This window comes from Scyliorhinus canicula, chromosome 3, assembly GCF_902713615.1.
Source record: "Scyliorhinus canicula chromosome 3, sScyCan1.1, whole genome shotgun sequence".
NCBI lineage: Eukaryota > Metazoa > Chordata > Chondrichthyes > Carcharhiniformes > Scyliorhinidae > Scyliorhinus > Scyliorhinus canicula.
The window spans coordinates 221,012,607-221,031,349 of record NC_052148.1 but is presented as its reverse complement, the minus strand read 5'-3'; the positions used below and the strand labels follow the sequence as shown (position 1 = coordinate 221,031,349).

Genomic DNA, 18,743 nt, shown 5'->3' with positions numbered 1-18,743 from the left:
ACCTTGCTGGAGAGAATCAAGCTAAACTGGGCCGAGATGAATATCATGTCGGAGTCTGAAGCAGGTCTACCGAAGATTTTAAAGAAATGTGCCATAGTCTTTAATCGAGAGCTGGGAAGCATGAAAAGAGATTTCAGTCGAGCTAAAATTTAAGAATGAAAGCCAAGCAAGATGCTTAAAGGCTGGGTCAGTGCAGTATGCCATCAGGCCTAAGGTCTAGGCAGAATTAGAAAGGCTGGTCAAGACTGGAGTCCTCAAATCTATTAATGTAAGTGATTGGTCCACATCGATCCTTGATGAAGAAAGATGGTTTGGTATGCGTATGTGGTGATTTTAAAACCACTGTTAATCCAATACTGTTTGCAGTGTACCCTCTGCCTTTAATTTCTGATTTATTTGCTGGGTTGGCTGGAGGCAACGTTTCAATAATGTTGACTTTAGTCAAGCTTATCTCCAGATTAATGTGGATCCAGATTCACAACAATATTTGAGCATTGTTACACACAAAGGGCTATTCAGATATAAAACACGTCCATTTGGCATCATATCCGCACAAGCATTGTTACAACATACCATGGATCAAATTCTGAGTGGACTAGGAGGAGAGCAGTGCTACTTGGTTGATATTAATCCTAATCTTAATTAGTGTCACATTTAGGCTTACATTAACACTTCAATGAAGTTACTGCGAAAAGCCCCCAGTCGCCACATGGGTATACTGAGGGAGAATTCAGAATGTCCAATGCATCCAACAGCACGTATTTCGGGACTTGTGGGAGGAAATGGAGCACTCGGACGAATATCTTAGTTATGGGAAAGAATGAAGAAGAACATTTTCAAAATTTAGATGCTACACTCTAGAAACTGGAAGTTTATGGACTACGAGTGTGGAAGGATAAATATAAATTCTTCAAATCTTCTATTGAATATATGGGCAAGTCATTGATGCAAAGGGACTGACTGCTAAAATCAAAAGTAAAAACCATAACTGAGGCACCTGCAACTCAACACCCAAATAAACATGGGGTTGGTTTAGCACACAGGGCTAAATTGCTAGCTTTTAAAGCAGCCCAAGGCAGGCCAGCAGCACAGTTCGATTCCCGTACCAGCCTCCCCGAACAGGCGCCGGAATGTGGCGACTAGGGGCTTTTCACAGTAATTTCATTGAAGCCTACTCGTGACAATATTTTCATTCATTTCATTTTTCATTCATAAACCTCTACTGTTATTGGCCTTATTAAACTATTATGGAAGATTTGTGCCTAATTTCACCACTACTCTCAAGCCTTTACACAACTTAGTGTGTCAAAACAGGAAATGAAGATGGCAAGATCAGTGCGAGAGGGCCTTTGCACAAGCTAAAGAGGCATTACTAACGCCTGAGATCCTGATGCTCTTGAATCCGAAGTTAACATTGCAACTGACTTATGACGCATTATTGTATGATGTGGGAGCAGTAATGTAGCAATGTCCAATGTTGAGGAGAAGTCAATAGTGTTTGCATCAAGATCCTTGAACAAAGCAGAATGAACTAAGCACAGATAGAGAAGGAAGCTCTGGGCATCATTTTCAGAAATAAATATTTTTACCAATACCCAAATGGATGGAAATTTATTGTTAGCCACGTTGTGGACAGTAGTTGCTGGGAGACCCCGCTCCTGGGATCTAGATGGCTAACTAAGCCACGTGAGATCTAACTTTTTGGAAAATCTGAATATTAAAGCGAGACAGCTAGACTGAGGTAACTGAGGCATTGGTATCTATCCCCATTTGCCCGGAGACTTCAGGCAAGTGGCATTCAGTGCTGGTCCCCACAAACTGGGACCAGGCGGAACGGTATTTGTGGGAATCTCCAGGTGATAGGAGATCCCAGGTGCTTTCCCTCCGGGCAGGGTGGCACCCTGTCGTTTGTGCCAATCTGGCACATTGGCATTGCCAGCCTTGCACCCTGGCCGTGTCACCTGGGTGCTAGCCTGCCACTGCCAAGGTGCCAGGTAGCAATGCCAGCTGGCAGGGGCAATTGCCAGGGTGGCAGGCTGGCACTGCCAAGGTGCCAAGCTGGCATTTTATTTACTGACAGGAAATCGGGCCCAGGGGTGCCATGTGCATTTGCGATGGACTGGAGGGGGCCCAAGCATCCCCTTATATGTGAGTTGGGGGGTGGTGTTCGGGGGCACATCAGGGGCTGGAGAGATCATCCTGATATTTCCCTGCACTGAGGGTTTTAAGACGAGCGGGGCCCCTCAGTGCAGGAAATGGGACTCATTTCTACCTTGGCCACATGTTCCCTGCTCAGGTCCTGTGTCTAACCAGAGTCGCGTTAAATAGCATTGTGTTTCTCGGTGTTCCGAGCACGAGAAACATGCGGTTAAACATGTTTGCTATAGGATAAGTTGCCATTTGATTAGATTGGGCCCAATATTCTAGGTGTGGCCTCACCAAGGCCTGTATAATTACAGCAAGACATTCCTTTTCCTGCACTCTAATCCTCTTGCTACGAAGGCCAACCCTATCATTTGCGTTCTTTACTGCCTGCTGCAGCTGCATTCTTACCTTCCAACGACTGGTGTACAAGGGCACTCGGGTCTCGTTGCACATTCCCCTCGCCTGATTTATGGCCATTCAGGTGATCTGCCTTCAGATTTGTTGAAATGGGATGAGAATGCTGGAAATTATTGGAGTATGACTTCAATTAATTCAGATGTAAAGGTTCAAATTAAACAAGAGCTAGAGATAACACAAGGCTAATGTTATAATAATTTATGTTTGCACTGATCAGCTAGCATGCTCTGAAAGTCGTTTCAAGCTATGCAACTTGCTAGGCTTCAACTGCATTACTGTTGGTTACATTTGAAAAGAATCTGTAGAAAGGAACGGAGTAAACAATAGCATGAGCACAAAAGGTGGGGAAACCCTTCTCTGCCCTGCTTGTCTCAAAGGATTGGATCAAATTCATTTCTGGTTTCTGGGTTTCATCATAGAGAGGGGGGGGGGAGGCGGGGGGGTTTGTGGAGTGGAAATTAAGATCTTTAATCTTTTTTTTGTTTAAACGCATTTTATTCAAACTTGTATCAAAGTAGATTACAGCAAATAAACACCCTGGGAAACATTCTTCCCAACAATCAACTGTACAGTTTGTACAGACTTTTCTCCTTTTTCACCCCCCAACGCCCTGCGATGAACAGCTCTTCAAACACAGTCACAAACATCCCCCACCTTTTCTCAAACTCCCCTGCTGAGCCCCTTAACTCATACTTTATCTTCTCTAACCGCAGGAAATCACACATGCCCCCCAAACCGGGGCCAGGCCCAAACCCATGATTCTCGCACGGCGGCGTTAGCACCGACATCCCTTCCACCCTAAAATGCTTCCTCAGCTGATTCCATATCTTCACCGTAGACTGCAGCACTGGGCTCCCTGAATACCTACACGGAGCCATTGGCAATGCTGCTGTCACCGCAGCCCTCATACTGGACCCCTTACAAGATTCCTCCTCATCCTAAACCCCACTACCCTTTCTCCTTCCCACCACCGCCGCACCTTGTCCACATTCGCCGCCCAATAATAATGAAGCAAGTTCGGCAACGCCAACCCCCCCTGCTGCCTCTGCCTCTGTAGCAGGGTCCTCCCCATCCTCGGCACCTACCCCGCCCATACAAAGTCATTGATGATTGTGTCCACTTTCCGATAAAAGGACTTTGGTATAAAGATCGGGAGAGTCTGAAAAATAAATAAGAACCTCGGTACAATATTCATTTTCACCACTTGGACCCTCCCCGCCAACGTTAAGTGCAGTGTATCCCACCTCTTAAGATCCTCCCTGGCCTCCTTCACCAGCTTCGTTAAGTTCCACTTATGGAGCCCCGTCCATTCCCTCGCTACCTGAATCCCCAAGTACCTAAACCTGTCCCACGCTACCGTAAATTGCATCCCCCCCTAAATTAGACCGCTGTGCCAGTTCATTCACCGGGAATACCTTGCTTTTCCCTACATTAAGCTTGTATCCCGAGAACCCTCCAAACCTCCCCAACAGGCCCATAATCCTTCCCATACCCTCCAACAGATCCGAAACATACAGCAAGAGATCATCGGCATAGAGCAACACCCGATGCTCACTCTGTCCCCTCATTATCCCCCGCCACTCTGCCGACCCCCTGAGAGCCATCGCTAATGGCTCTATGGCCAGCGCAAACAGCAGCGGCGACAGCGGTCATCCCTGCCTCGTACCCCTGTGTTAGTCAAAGCTTTGTGAGCTCATATCATACGTCCTCAGCCTCGTTCTTGGCGCCACATACAGCAGCCACACCCATGCCACAAATCTCGGCCCAAACCCAAACCTTCCCAAAACTTCGAACAAGTACCGCCACTCCACCCGATCAAATGCTTTCTCTGCATCCATGGACGCCACCACCTCTGGTACCAGTTCTCCCGATGAATTCATCACCACATTCAACAGCCATCTTATATGACTCGCGAGCTGCCTGCCCTTCACGAAGCCTGTTTGATCTTCTGCAACCACCCACGGGACACAATCCTCCATCCTCCCGCCAACAACTTGGCCAATACTTTCACATCCATGTTCAATAGCGATATGGGTCTATACGACCCACATTCTCCTGGATCCTTCCCTTTTTTGGGGATTAGTGTGATTACTGCCTGCTTCATCGTCTCTGGAAACTCCCCCTTATCCAGTGCTTCATTAAATGGCCCCAACAGATGTGGTGCCAGGTCCACCGCAAATTCCTTATAAAGTTCTGCCGGGTCCCCATCTGGCCCAGGGGCCTTCCCTGACTTCATACCCCTGATACTATCCAGCACCTCCCTCAGCCCCAGGGGCTTCTCCAACCCCTGCCACTTTGCTTCCTCCACCTGGGGAAATTCCAGCTTGTCCAGAAACCATCCCATGTCCTCCTCCTCTCCTCCTGGGTCTGCCTCATGAAGTCCCTGGTAATACTCTCTAAATGCCTCATTTATCTTCCCTGGCTCTGACACCACATCCACAGCCCCAGTCCGGATCTTCAATATTTCCCAGGATGCAGTCTGCCTCCGCAGCTGGTGCGCCAGCATGCGGCTTGCCTTCTCCCCATACACGTATTGCACCCCTCTTGCCCTACGCAGTTGCCCTACCGCCCTTCCCGTTGTCAGCCTGTCAAATTGCCAATGCAACTTTTACCGCCTCGCCAATCCCTCCACGGTGGGCACCCTCGAATATTCCCTGTCCACCTCCACTATCTCACTCACTAGACAGTCATGTTCTGCCCTCCTTTCCTTATTCACATGAACCGTAAATGAGATAATTTCTCCCTGGACCATTCCCTTCAGTGCTTCCCAAAAAATGCCCACCGCCACCTCCCCATTCTGATTGAACTCCACGTGATCCCTAATCGCCAATCACACCTTATCAGAAAATCCTCCATCCGCCAACAACCCCGAGTCAAACCTCCACCCTGGCCTCTGCTCTCGTCCTGTACTGAACCGAATATCCAGCCAGTGGGGTGCATGGTCCGAGATAACTATCCCCGCATACTCCGCCCCCTCCACACCAACCAAAATCTCCAGACTCACTAAAAAGTAATCAATCCTCGAATACACATTATAGATGTGTGAAAAGAAGGAATACTCTACCTGGGTTTTGAAAGCGCTATGGATCCACCATACCCATCCTCTCCATAAACCCCCCACCCCCCCAACTCCCTTGCCATTCGTACCCTACCCATAGAACTGGGGCTTGATCTATCCACCCTCGGCTCCAGGACACAGTTAAAATCTCCTCCCATGATCAACTGGTACTTGGCCAAACCCGGGATTGCTGCCAGCAACCCCCTCATAAAACCCACATCATCCCAATTTGGAGCATACACTTTTACCAACACTACTGGTGCCCCTTCCAATACCCTACTCACAATCACATATCTCCCACCTGGGTCCCTCGCCTCCTTCGCACTCACAAATGTTTTTGCTCATTAAGATCACCATACCCCTCGATTTCAAATCAAACCCCGACTGAAAAACCTGCCCGACCCACCCCTTCCGTAACCTAACCTGGGACGAAATTCTCCGACCCCCCCGCTGGGTCAGAGAATCGCCTGGGGCCGGAGTACATGGAATTCCTGTCCCTGCCGTGGCCGGAATTCTCCGCCACCCGGGAATTGGCGGGGGCGGGAATCACGCCGCGCCGATCGGCGGGCCCCCTGCGGCGATTCTCCGGCCCGTGATGGGCCGAAGTCCCGCTGCTGAGAGGCCAATCCCGCCGACGTGGTTTCAACCACCTCTGGTGGCGGCGCGAGCGGGCCCCTGGGGGGGGTGCGGGGCAATCGGACCCGGGGTGTGCCCCCACGGTGGCCTGGCCCGCGATTCGGGCTCACCGATCGGCAGGCGGGCCAGTGCTGTGGGAGCACTCTTTTTTTTCTTCCGCCGCCGCCACGGCGGAAGAGAACCCCCCCCCTACCGCGCATGCGCTGGTGGTGACGTCAGCGGCCACTGACGCACCGGCGCATGCGCCAATCGGCGAAGGCTTTTCGGCCAGGGGTCAAAGGCCGTTGGCGCCAGTCGGCGTGGCGCCAACCACTCCGGCGCAGGCCTAGCCCCTAAAGATGCGGAGAACTCCTCACCTTTGGGGAGGCTCGATGCCGGAGTGGTTGGCACCACTCCGCTATGCTGGGACCCCCCGCCCCGCCGGGTAGGGGAGAATCCCGTCCCTGGTCTTTCACACGGAGGTGTGTCTCCTGCAAAACGACAACCCCCGCTTTCAAGCTCCTGAGGATCTTTAATCTATTTTATTCATCGATGCCATAATGTGACTTGGTTAAGGTTTTCTTTTAAACACTAGTTAAAGGTAAATTTTATTTTAACCTCATGGCGTTTTTGGTGAATATGGAAACCGTATAATTCAAAATTGAGCCTTATTCTCTCATCATCCATGCCATTCCTGGTATGAAATGAAAATGAATTGACAATCGCTTATTGTCACGAGTAGGCTTCAATGAAGTCACTGTGAAAAGCCCCTAGTCGCCACATTCCGGCGCCTGTTCGGGGAGGCTGTTACGGGAATGTACCAATATGTAGCCAGAAACCACATTTGGGGCATGCTAGCTGATCAGTGTGACCAAATTACTGTAGATTTTGATTTCTGACATCTCTTGCTCGGGACGCATACACCTTGATTTAATTCAAAGCTTGGCTTATAACACCACAAACAGAATTTTAATTCTGTTCATTGTCACATGGACTTTTGTGTCAACTAGTGGCTAGCTTTTCATCTAAGTCGTACCTGGATTGAATCAAAGGCAGGTGAAGTGACACCATCCACATGACTGCTTTATTTGGCGTTGCTGATTTATGTGCTTCAATGTCAGAGCCTGAATTCAGCAATATTTCAATTATTGTACACAGCGGACTCTATTTATTTGTTATACCGTGATCTGAGAGTGCTGCAAGTTGTAGCATGAGGAAGAATATGTGGTACTGTGATCCCTCTAGGGATCCGCAAACCAAAATAACCACATTTATTGAACAATCCTCAAAATGAAGAAATTGTCGGGCACGATTTCTGTAACTTCAACATAGTCAGAATCTATGTAAATTAACCAGAAGTAACCAGGCTGGTTGGTACGAACTATAAATTACATTTGGAATAGCAGATACAAGAGAGACTGTCTCCATGGAGGTAAGACGAAGTCCATTCCATCTGTATTCCAAACTCTTTTGTTTAAGGATGTAGCCGATTGCCTGCTTGTAGCAGCTTCTTGTTTTGAATGGCAAAAAGGAGGGTTTTGCCAGTGCAGTCTTATATAATATATTCTATATGGCGCAGTTCTTTCTGGAACCTCTTAATTCCTGTCAGCCATGGTAACATGGACCTACCAGAACAGCCTTTATTGTCACACAGTGTAGCTAATTCTTTATTCAGTCTTCAAAGGTGAAAGAAACAGCAGCAGCAGTCCAAAAAGTGCTTTTGCACTGCTCAGAAATCTAGCTGTCCAACTTGGGCTTGTTGACTGCCTCTCCATCCTTTGACCCTTTTCCGTTTGATATTTTTTGTCTGCTGAATTACTTCTGTATTTTAACTTCCTTTCTGTTTTGCTACTGCTTCCAGATCAATGGTCACCAGGTCACGTTGACCAGTGGTTTTTTTTCTTATCCTGAAAATAATAATCCCTTTACAAGTGGTCTATGTTCTTAAAAATCCTTTTCAAATATTAAAAGAAAACAACTATAGATGCCCCAACCATTTCAGAGTAATTGCAACTTTTCCTTACTGTTACTACTTCCGGTTAAAAGGCCACCACACATTGTTGAATTTGAGCTGCTTTCCCCATGACAACCAGATCACATAGGTATGTCTCCATGCTGACATGTTTGTCTGGATTTCTCTGTTTTACCTTGGGTTCAAGGTACATTTCAAAATATAACCATCTTGTACATTTCACCTTTTATGACAGTGAAAACGTCAGTGCTCAAATTTAATTTTAATTTTGACTTATCAAAATCCTTTTTGGATTGTACTGATTCAGTTACATTATTAGCCATTTCTATTGCTATATTAGGTTTATACTGATGTTGATTCAGTACTGCCTGTTGCAAACTGGTCATAAAATCATAAAACACAACTATTGTTGGTCTTCAGTATGTTTGCATTTCATGAACCAGAGTAGAGCAGACTGGACATAGTTTTGACATCCATTGTTAGGTTGCAGAATAAGAAAATCTAATCTGCTTTTAACCATGAAATGTTACACTCCTGTGAAGGGCCTTGGGAGATTTTACTATATTAAAGGTGCTATATAAATACAGGTTGTTATTGACATGCCCTGTCTGAACATCTTGTTTTAGCTCCACTGTATCACAGTTTAAAAAATTGAGCATCAGTTGGAAGGATCCCTGAATTATGTCTCTTTGTTGAGGTTGAAAAACCCTCGCTATTCAAGTCAATCCCATAGCTATTCCCTCATACAAGTGATTAGGCATATTCCTCTCCTTTGGATTGTCTATACAGCGTGGATATTTGGTGCTCTGGTGACTAAAACTATGCTTAAAGGTACTCTATGTACAGTCTGAACAGTGCACAGTTTCAGCATGGCTGTCTAAGAATTAAGACATTTGGATTTGGGAGGTGGAGGGGGGGGGGGGGGGGGGGGGAAGGAAAGCGGAGTTCAGGCTGCAGATCAGCCATGATTGTATTAAATGGCAGATCAAGCGCAAAGTAACATTTGGTCCATCCCTGCTCACATTTCTTACGTTCTTACATTCTAATGTGTGCTATGTTGAGTGGGAAAAATAACCCTGCATCTTAATTGATTTGTTTCTTGTACACTATTTTGAGATGATGAGTCATCTAATATTTTTGCATCTCCTTCAGATGCACCTTTTGTAAGTTTTAATCCACTCCTAAAATGCATGAGACTCCTATGTTTTAATACATAAGACACTTGCTGGAATTTGACTGATAGCCCACCACACTGTATTCTCACCTGAATGGGGCTGGAACCTTTCCTGAAATTCTGACCCAGGTCCAGCCAGCAGATTCAAACTCCTTCCGGAAAACAACTATATCTTTAAAGTTACCAAGGCAGTTAGCCATAACCAATGGGTTTTTTTACAGGAACAGCTGTTAAAATGAAAACCGAGAAAAACACTTCCTCCTCATTCTGCAGTCCAAAGCAGTCAAATGGCAACCTGATGGAAATTTTACACTTAGAAAAAAAAAATCAAGTACCCAATGAGAGGGTCGGCTGAAGAATTCTACCTTGGGCGGCAACCAGTTATTTCTTTTTCAGAGAGTTGGTCACCATCAGATGTTGGGGGAGGGGGGGAGGGCATTGGTTGTTTCTTTTGGGTTTGTGGGGGTTAGATGCAAAGGTTGGAATACTGTTAACTGTTGTACATAAGTAGTTTTATTGGTGTTCTTCTGGAAAATTGATAACAACAAAATATGTTATTTTAATTGGGAGACGAGCTGGGTGCGGGGGGGGGGAGATTTTAATATATATTGTCTGAATCTGGTTGGAAATATATGTTAGTAAACAAAATTTGAATAAAAATATTTTTAAAAGTAGGGCACGATGAGGCCATTAAATCGTGCCCCTGGTTTTTGTTGCTCTCCCATTTCCCTTGTGGGAAAGTACCTCATCTCCACCTAGACCAGCTCCTCTTTAAAGGCTGCCCATTGCTCTGCTTATACACTTCTGCCTCCCTGTTATTGACTCCAATTTGCTCCGGCCAGATCCCTCCTCAATTTGGACAGGAGCAGGAGAGGTAGGTAGTGTGTGGAGACTTTGAGTGGACCTGGCTCACTCAACCTCCATTCCTCGTTCAGTATTCGTGAGCCTGGACATACTTTGCTGTTCTTTGAAAGCTCTGTACTGTCATACATTATTGCGACCGTGTCTTGTCTGTTTTTGTCAGTGTTTCATGAAGTATTTATCAGTTTTGTTCTGTAGTTTTACCTGGATGTATTGGTTCAGCTTTTGTGGTCCGAGGCGAAGCAATGGTGTTCACCACTGACCTCAAAGAAAGCTGTCCACAAAGATCTAGCAATCACAGTGCTGTGGATTTCCCCTTACCCATTGTGACTTTGATTCTGGCACCAGCTCTACAGATTCTCTGGCGCCCAGCAACAGTAATGCTCAGCAGCCAATCACATCGAAGAATTCTGAGGCAGCAAACCAAAAAGTTATTTCCTTCACTTTTCAATCATTTGCAGAAAATGAAATAGAGTGGAGCATTTACTCATGGGATTAAGGTTGAAGCCAAAATATCATGAACTTTTGGTCTGATGAAGAATTACAATGTTCCTCCGGTATGAAATTAGTTTTCAGGACCAGAGAGGTTGATCAAAAGTAATTATGAATTTAGCACACAGTTTAAGAAACCCTGTTTCACCTCCACTCAACAAGGTATGATGTTTTTAAGGGATTGTATAGCAAGTAGAATCAGCAGAATGCTTGTCTCCGTTATCAATTGAACATAGGGATTCTCCGAACCTTCGTGCCGAAATGGCGCTCAGTACGGGGGCGGAGAATGGGGCCTCAGACCCGCGATCGGGTCCGATGCCAGGTCGCGATTCTCCGGTCGCCGGAGAATCGGCGCCAGTCGGGGGCCATTGAAAGAGGCCGCCGTGGCGATTCTCCGCTGTCGATCGGCTGCGTTCCCACCGGCGTGGTTCATGTATGGTTCCACCCGGCGAGAGCTCAACATCGCGGCTGAGGAGGCCATTCGGGCGGGGGGGGGAGCTGCCTCCACGACGGCCAGGCCCGCAATCGGCGGGTGCGATCTGTGGGGGGGGGGGGGGGGGGGGGGGGGGCTAACCTTGTGCGCCGGCCCACTCTGTGGCTCCGCCATATTGTGCTGCACCGGTGCGGAAATGGCCGCCACACAGACCTATGGCGAGCAGTGCAGGTCTGCGTACGGCAGCTGGAGCAGTGCGGAGCACTCTGGCGATGTGCTGGCCCCCTGTGGGCTACAGAATCGCTGGGCCAAGAGGCCCTTTGACACCGGCATGAAACATTCCGGTGTTTACGCCGGCCTCAACACTTAGCCGCGTTTTTAGAGAATCCGGCCCAGATTTTGAAATGGGCACTTGAGCCATATGACCTCCATTCTCCACAATGATTTCATTTTTAAAAATAAATTTCGAGTACCCAATTATTTTTTCTCCAATTTAAAAAAAAATATTTTTATTAAGGTATTTGAAAGTTTTTATAATAATAACAATAACAATGACATAAACATGGCATAATTAACAGTGTCCACCCCCATCCCAATCTTCACACACCCCAACCATAAAACAACAATCCGACGCTCTCTCTCTCTCTCTCTCTCTCTCTCTCTCTCTCTCTCTCTCTCTCTCTCTCTCTCTCTCTCTCTCTTCCTCCTCCTCTCCCCCCCCCCTCACCCCCCCCCCCACATGTGGACATGATTTGCTGGGCTTCCCGCGCACCTTGCATACCTGTCCTCTACCCCAAAAAACTTGCTTATCCTAGCCACTGTCATGTGTGCCTGGTGGACTACCTTAAATTGTATCAAGCTAAGCCTGGCACGTGATGAGGTTGTATTAACCCTGCTTAGGGCATCCGCCCACAGACCCGCCTCCTATCTCTCCTAGCTTGTTTTCCCACTTGCCCTTAAGCTCCTCCACCGGAATTTCCTCCGCCTCCAAAAGCTCCCGGTAAATATCTGATACTTTCCCCTCTCCCACCCAGGTACTGGAGACTCCTCTATCCTGTATCCCCGGTGGCGGCAGCACCAGAAAGGCCGGAACCTGCTTTCTCAGGAAGTCTCGCACCTGCAAATACCTAAACCTATTCCCTGCTGGCAATTCAAATTTATCCTCCAAGACTTTCAAGCTGGGAAATCTCCCATCTATAAATAGAACCCCCATCCTTCTAATTCCTGCCCTTTGCCAACTCTGGAACCCACCATCCACCCTACCCGATACAAACCGATGATTATTGTAAATTGGGGTCCAAACCGATGCTCCTTCCACTCTATTATATCTCCTCCATTGCCCCCAGATTCTGAGATCCGCCACCACCGCCAGACATGTGGAGTATCGGGCCAGCGAGAACGGAAGAGGTGATGTTATCAGTGCTCCCAAACTTGTGTCTTTGCATGATGCCGCCTCCATCAGCTCCCCACACTGATCTCTCTCCCCCTCCCCCCCCCCACTACCCACTTCCTAATCATGGCTATATTAGCCGCCCAGTAGTAATTGCAGAAGTTCGGCAGCGCCAACCCACCCTCCCCCCGACTGCGCTCCAGCAACACTTGCTTCACTCACGGGGTATTACCGGCCCAGACAAAGCCCGAAATATCCTTATTCACCCGTTTGAAAAAGCCCTTTGGGATGAAGATGGGGAGGCACTGAAAGACAAAGAGAAATCTGAAATCTGGGGAGAAACATCATTTTCACGGTCTGTACTCTCCCCGCCAGTGATAGCAGGAGCATGTCCCATCTCTTAAAGTCCCCTTCCATTTGCTCTACCAACCAGGATAGGTTTAACTTGTGCGACATTGTTGGGGGTAGGACTCCTTTCTCTCCAGCTTCATTAAATGTCCTCACCAGCAGTGGGCTCAATATCTCTGAAAACTTCTTATAGAATTCCACCGGATAGCCGTCAGGCCCCGGGGCCTTGCCCAACTACATTACCTTCAGCCCCTCGATTATTTCCTCAACCTCAGTTGGGGCTCCCAGCCCTTCCACCAGATCCTCATCTACCCTCGGAAACCTCAACTGATCCAAAAACTGCCTCATCCCCTCCATTCCAGCTGGAGGTTCTGACTCATATAATTTATTATAAAAGTCCTTAAACACCTCATTCAACCCCACTGGGTCCAGGACAGTATTCCAGCCTCTACTCTTTACTTTCCCTACCTCACTGGCCGCCTCCCTTTTCCTGAGCTGGTGTGCTAACATTCTGCTTGTCTTTTCCCCGTACTCATAAATCGCCCCCCTTGCCTTCCTCAACTGTTCCACCGCTTTCCCTGTAGTCAACAGCCCAAATTCTGCCTGTAACCTCTGCCACTCCCTCAGTAGCCCCGCATCTGGGGCCTCTGAGTATCTCCTGTCCACCTGGAGTATCTCCTCCACTAACCTATCCCTCTCAGCCCGTTCTGCCAGTTTCTGTGGGCCTGTATCGAGATTAATTCCCCTCTGATCACTGCCTTCAAAGCTTCCCAAACTGTTGCTGTAGAGACCTCTCCCGTATAATTTGTTCCCAGGTAGTTCTGGATGGACTTGTTAACCCACCCACAGATCGCTTTGTCCGCCAGAAACAAAAAGGTCGCTGCGAGAGTATACCTTGTGGATATACGAGAAAAAAGAAAACTCCTTCGCCCTTGGCCGTGCAAATGGGTCTTAATCCCCCCATCTGTTCCATAAACCCCTTCAATTCCTTTGCCGCAGCCAGCCTCCTCCCTGTCCTGGAGTTTGACCAGTCCAATTCCGGATCAATGACTGTGTGAAAATCTCCTCCCATAATCAGGTTATGTGACTCTAAGTCTGGGATTTTACCTAACACCTGCCTCGTAAATTCCACATCGTCCCAATTCGGAGCATATATGTTCACGAGTATCACCTGCACCCCCTCCAGCTCCCACTCACCATTATGTATCTACCCCCCTTGTCTGACACGAATCTCCCTGCCTTGAATGCCAATCATTTATTGATCAAGATCGCTACTCCCCTGGTCTTTGAGTCCAGCCCTGAGTGGAATACTTGGCCAACCCACCCCTTTCTCAATCTCGTCTGGTCTATAACCTTTAGGTGTGTCTCTTGTAGCATTGCCCCGTCTGCCTTCAGCCCCCCCGACTAGCCATCACCCTTTTTAGGCCAGTCTCTAGCTCACGCCCTCCGGCTCCTCGAGCCCCCCCCCCCCCCCCCCCTCGGGCATTTGTCGTTCCCAACCTCCATTTGTCCCCTAGTTCCCCCCTGTCAGCAAAGTAGCTCCCCCCCCCTCTTCCTCCCCCCTTTCCCCAGCAACAGCACCAAAAACCCAACCTTCCAAGTCAAGCTCCAGCTTAACACCTGCTCGTCCCCACTGTTTTTCCCTGAGTCAGCCGGCCCATGTTGACTTGATTGCGCCCGCCCATGGCACCATACAGTCTGTCTCCCCATTGTTCTCTCCCCTCTCCCCCCACTTGGACAAACATATTAAAAGCATCACATTCCCCAGTAAACAAACATCGGAAGAAACAGCCACCTTAGGAAAAAAAACACCCAAAAACAGAACCAGCCCCAAAGACCACCCCCCTCTAACCAGCTCCCTGCAAGACAAAGTTAACTTTCGCCATCAAAACAGCCCCTTATTACGCATTACAATACTTATACTCATACAGCCCAGCACAACAAATTGCCACCACGGTACTCTCCAAGGCTTCAGTGTCTTTTAGTTCACCTCCAGCTATTTTTCTTTACTAAAAGTCCACACTTCGTCTGATATTTCGAAGTAGAAGTCCTGTTCTTCATGTGTGAGCCACAGACGGGCTGGGCACAACATCCCGAACTTCACCCCCTTCTTAAAGAGGGCTGTTATTGCCCGATTAAACCCAGCACGCCTCTCGGCCAAATCCACACCCAGGTCCTGATAACTGCGCAGCTCACAATTCTCCCACTTGCTGCTCCGTTCTTTCTTGGCCCACCGCAGAACGTGATCCTTGTCCAGGAATCGGTCAAAGCATACTCGATTGCTCGGGGCTTCTTCGCGAGGGCTCTGTGCGCTCTATCCACTTCCAGGGGCTGAGGGAACGCCTCAGGCCCCATCAACTTCTCCAACATGACTGTCACATAAGCCCTCGCATCCGATCCCTCACTAGCTTCAGGAAGGTCGACAATTCTAAGATTCTGCCTCCTGGACCTATTCTCCAGGCCCTCCAGCTTCTCCTGCATTCTTTTCTGGCGGACATTCATCATCTCCACCTTGGTCTCTAGCACGGTTATGTATTCCTCGTGCTCGGACACCTTTTTCTCCACCTCCTGGATCGCTCTTCCGTGGGTCTCTTGATTCTGCACAACTTGATCAATCGGAGTCTTAATCGGGTCCAACGTGTCTTTCTTCAGCTTGGCGAAGCAATCTTCAAAAAACATCACCAGCTGCTTCATCAACCACTGTGTAGTCTCCCTGCAGCCCTTGCTCTCCACCATGCTTTCCCGTACTGCCAGCTCTGCTCACATCTTCCTTATAGGACTTTGTCTTCTCACACAGCCACTTCTGGTCCAATTCTCCATACACTGGAGGGGGATTTCTCCTCACTGTCTCACTTTTCACCGATTTATCCCATAAAATACAGAAAAAAACATGGGAAAAAGGTTCAAAAGTCTGTCACAGGCGGGAGCTATCAAATGTGCGACCTACTCCTCCACGGCCACCACCGGAAGTCCTATTTTTTTTTCTCCAATTAAGGGGCAATTTAGTGTGGCCAATCCACCCAACCTGCACATCTTTGGGTTGTGGGGGTGAAACCCATGTAGACATGGGGAAAATATGCGAACTCCACACGGACAGTGACGCAGGGCTGGGATTCGAACCCGGGTCTGCAGCGCTGCAGTCCCAGTGCTAACCACTGCACCACAATGATTTCATAAAGGGGTTATCTGGTGTCTGGACCTGGCTTTTGTTTTATTGTCTGATATCCCAGTCATTCGCTTGGAAAGAGTCATTGTTAACAATAATGACCCTGTCCAGGTAGCTATTGTCGTGGGTAGATCGTTGAACTCTGCATGAGGGATAAGTTTATAAAGTTGCAAATTACATCAATTTCCTTTCTATTGTTCCTTTTTGGCAGTGAAATGAGGACTTTTGGCACCCCTGCAGATGTAACGAGTTTCAATGTCTCTCTCTTGGTTATAGTCCTCCGGTTTTGTGTATTGTAATGTGTTTCAACGATGAATTGTGGGATTCCACAAGGATGAGGGTGAAACTCTTTTGACTGTTGTTGGAAATTTCCAGACACTGTGGACAATTTTCAGCTGATAAAACCCATAGTTTGGTTCAGCAAAGTCAATTTTTTAATAAGCATAAAGAATAAAGTTTGATTTACACAGTTTATGATTCTTTTCATGTCTTACTGACATGTCATTATTGAGACAAAATAGAGAGTGACTAGCAGTATCTTGAGCTTTGTGTGGGCACATGGGACTCCGAGAGTGAAGAGGGTGTTCCTGGAGCGAGGGAGGGATAGAGGCGGGCTGGCGCTGCCCAACGTTTTGGGGAACTATTGGGCGGCCAATGTGTCAATGGTGCATAAATGGGTGATGGAGGGGGGAGGGGCGGCGTGGAAAAGCATGGAGATGGCGTCATGTATAGGTACGAGCCTGGGTGCCATGGTAACGGCGCCGTTGCCGCTCTCCCCTAAGAGGTTTACCACGAGCCCAGTGGTGGCGGCGACCCTAAGAATCTGGGGACAGTGGAGACGGCATAGGGGGGAAACAGGGGGCTCGATGGAGGCTCCATTGGGTGGCAATCATCGGTTCATTCCAGAGAACAGGGATGGGGGATTTAGGGGGTGGCAAAGGGTGGGCATCAGTAAATTGAGGGACCTGTTTATTGGCGGGAGGTTTGCGGGCCTGGGGGAACTGGAAGATAAATTTGGGCTTCCCCAAGGGAACATGTTCAGATACTTGCAGGTAAAGGCGTTTGCTAGGCGACAGGTAGAGGGATTCCCTTTGCTGCCCTCGCGGGGGACGATGGACAGAGTGCTTTCGGGGGTGTGGGTCGGAGAGGGGAAGGTGTCTGACATCTATAAGGTAATGCAGGAGGTTGAGGAGTCGTCATTGGAGGACCTGAAGGCTAAATGGGAGGAGGAACTCGGGGAGCAGATGGAGGATGGGACTTGGGCGGATGCCTTGGAGAGAGTCAACTCTTCCTCCTCATGTGCGAGGCTTAGTCTCATCCAATTTAAGGTGCTGCACCGGGCCCACATGTCCGGGACTAGGATGAGTAGGTTCTTTGGGGGTGAGGACAGGTGCACCAGATGTTCGGGGAGTCCAGCGAACCACGCCCATATGTTTTGGGCATGCCCAGCACTGGAAGAATTCTGGAAGGGGGTGGCGGGGACGGTGTCGCGGGTGGTTGGATCCAGGGTCAAACCAGGGTGGGGACTCGCGATTTTTGGAGTTGCAGTAGAGCCGGGAGTGCAGGAGGCGAAAGAGGCCGGCCGGTGTCCTGGCCTTTGCGTCTCTAGTAGCCCGACGAAGGATTCTGCTACATGTCCCCCAGGTGTGGAGACCTGGATCAGCGACATGGCGGGATTTATAAAATTGGAAAGGGTCAAATTTGCCCTGAGAGGATCAATACAAGGGTTCTGTAAACGATGGCAGCCTTTTCTGGACTTCCTGGCTCAAAGATAGGTATCTTGGTCAATAGCAGCAGCAACCCGGGGAGGGAGGGGCTGGGGGGGAGGGGGGTGTTCCTTATTGTAGTTTCTATTATGTAACTTAATACTGTGTTAATTTGCGTTGTTGTTAATATGCTGTGTTGTTCATGGAGGTGGGGCGAATGTTTATGATTGCTAATATTATTGTTATTTTTGGTATCTTATTATGGTTCGTTGTTGTATAAATTCAAAATTTTTCAATAAAAATTATTTTAAAAAAAAAATTGAGACAAAATAGAATGCTGAGACTTCAAATTACCTGGAGAATTTGTTAATTATAAAGTAACAGGCTTAAAAGACAAAGCTAGATACAATAAATAACGCAGTTTACCAGAAGTGTGAGGCTGGGCACACTTTCTTTACACACTTTTGCAAAAGTCAGCGGCCTGGGTTTTGCGCAAATAGATCTAGGAATCTCTATCGAGAGAACTGTGCCAATGTACAATTGATTGCAGTATTGTTTAATGGGGGTTAATGGGGGTACAAATTGTGCAGTCAGGAAATGAAAAGCATTCAGAATCAAAGCACATTCAAGACGGAGAAATAAAGATTATAACGTAGACATGTGGTTGAGGTAGAAGCTGAAATAAAATTTCAAAATTATTTTAGAAGTCTAGTTTCAAAAATGTAATCATTGTGGACACATTGAAAAGCATTCCACCATTATAAAATTATTTTTCAGGGTCTGATTCAGGATTATTCAGATCTGTTCTAAATACATGGTTTTTACCACATTGAACAAGGCAGAACTGTTTTTTATGCGGTACCTAACAGGGCAGAAGAGGAGAAGTCCATGCTGGAACAGATGGATTTTGCTGACTGCCGGCCCAGGTTGTGGGGAATCCACACTGCAGCCTGGGGTGAAGCAGTT

General features: G+C 47.9%; 1 protein-coding gene across 38 annotated transcripts in view; it reads left to right on the top strand.

The window, feature by feature from the left end:
- Positions 1–18,743, top strand: part of LOC119963306 (calcium/calmodulin-dependent protein kinase type II subunit delta) — a 425,111-nt gene that overhangs the window by 133,491 nt on the left and 272,877 nt on the right. The gene's annotated exons all lie outside the window — the stretch shown is intronic.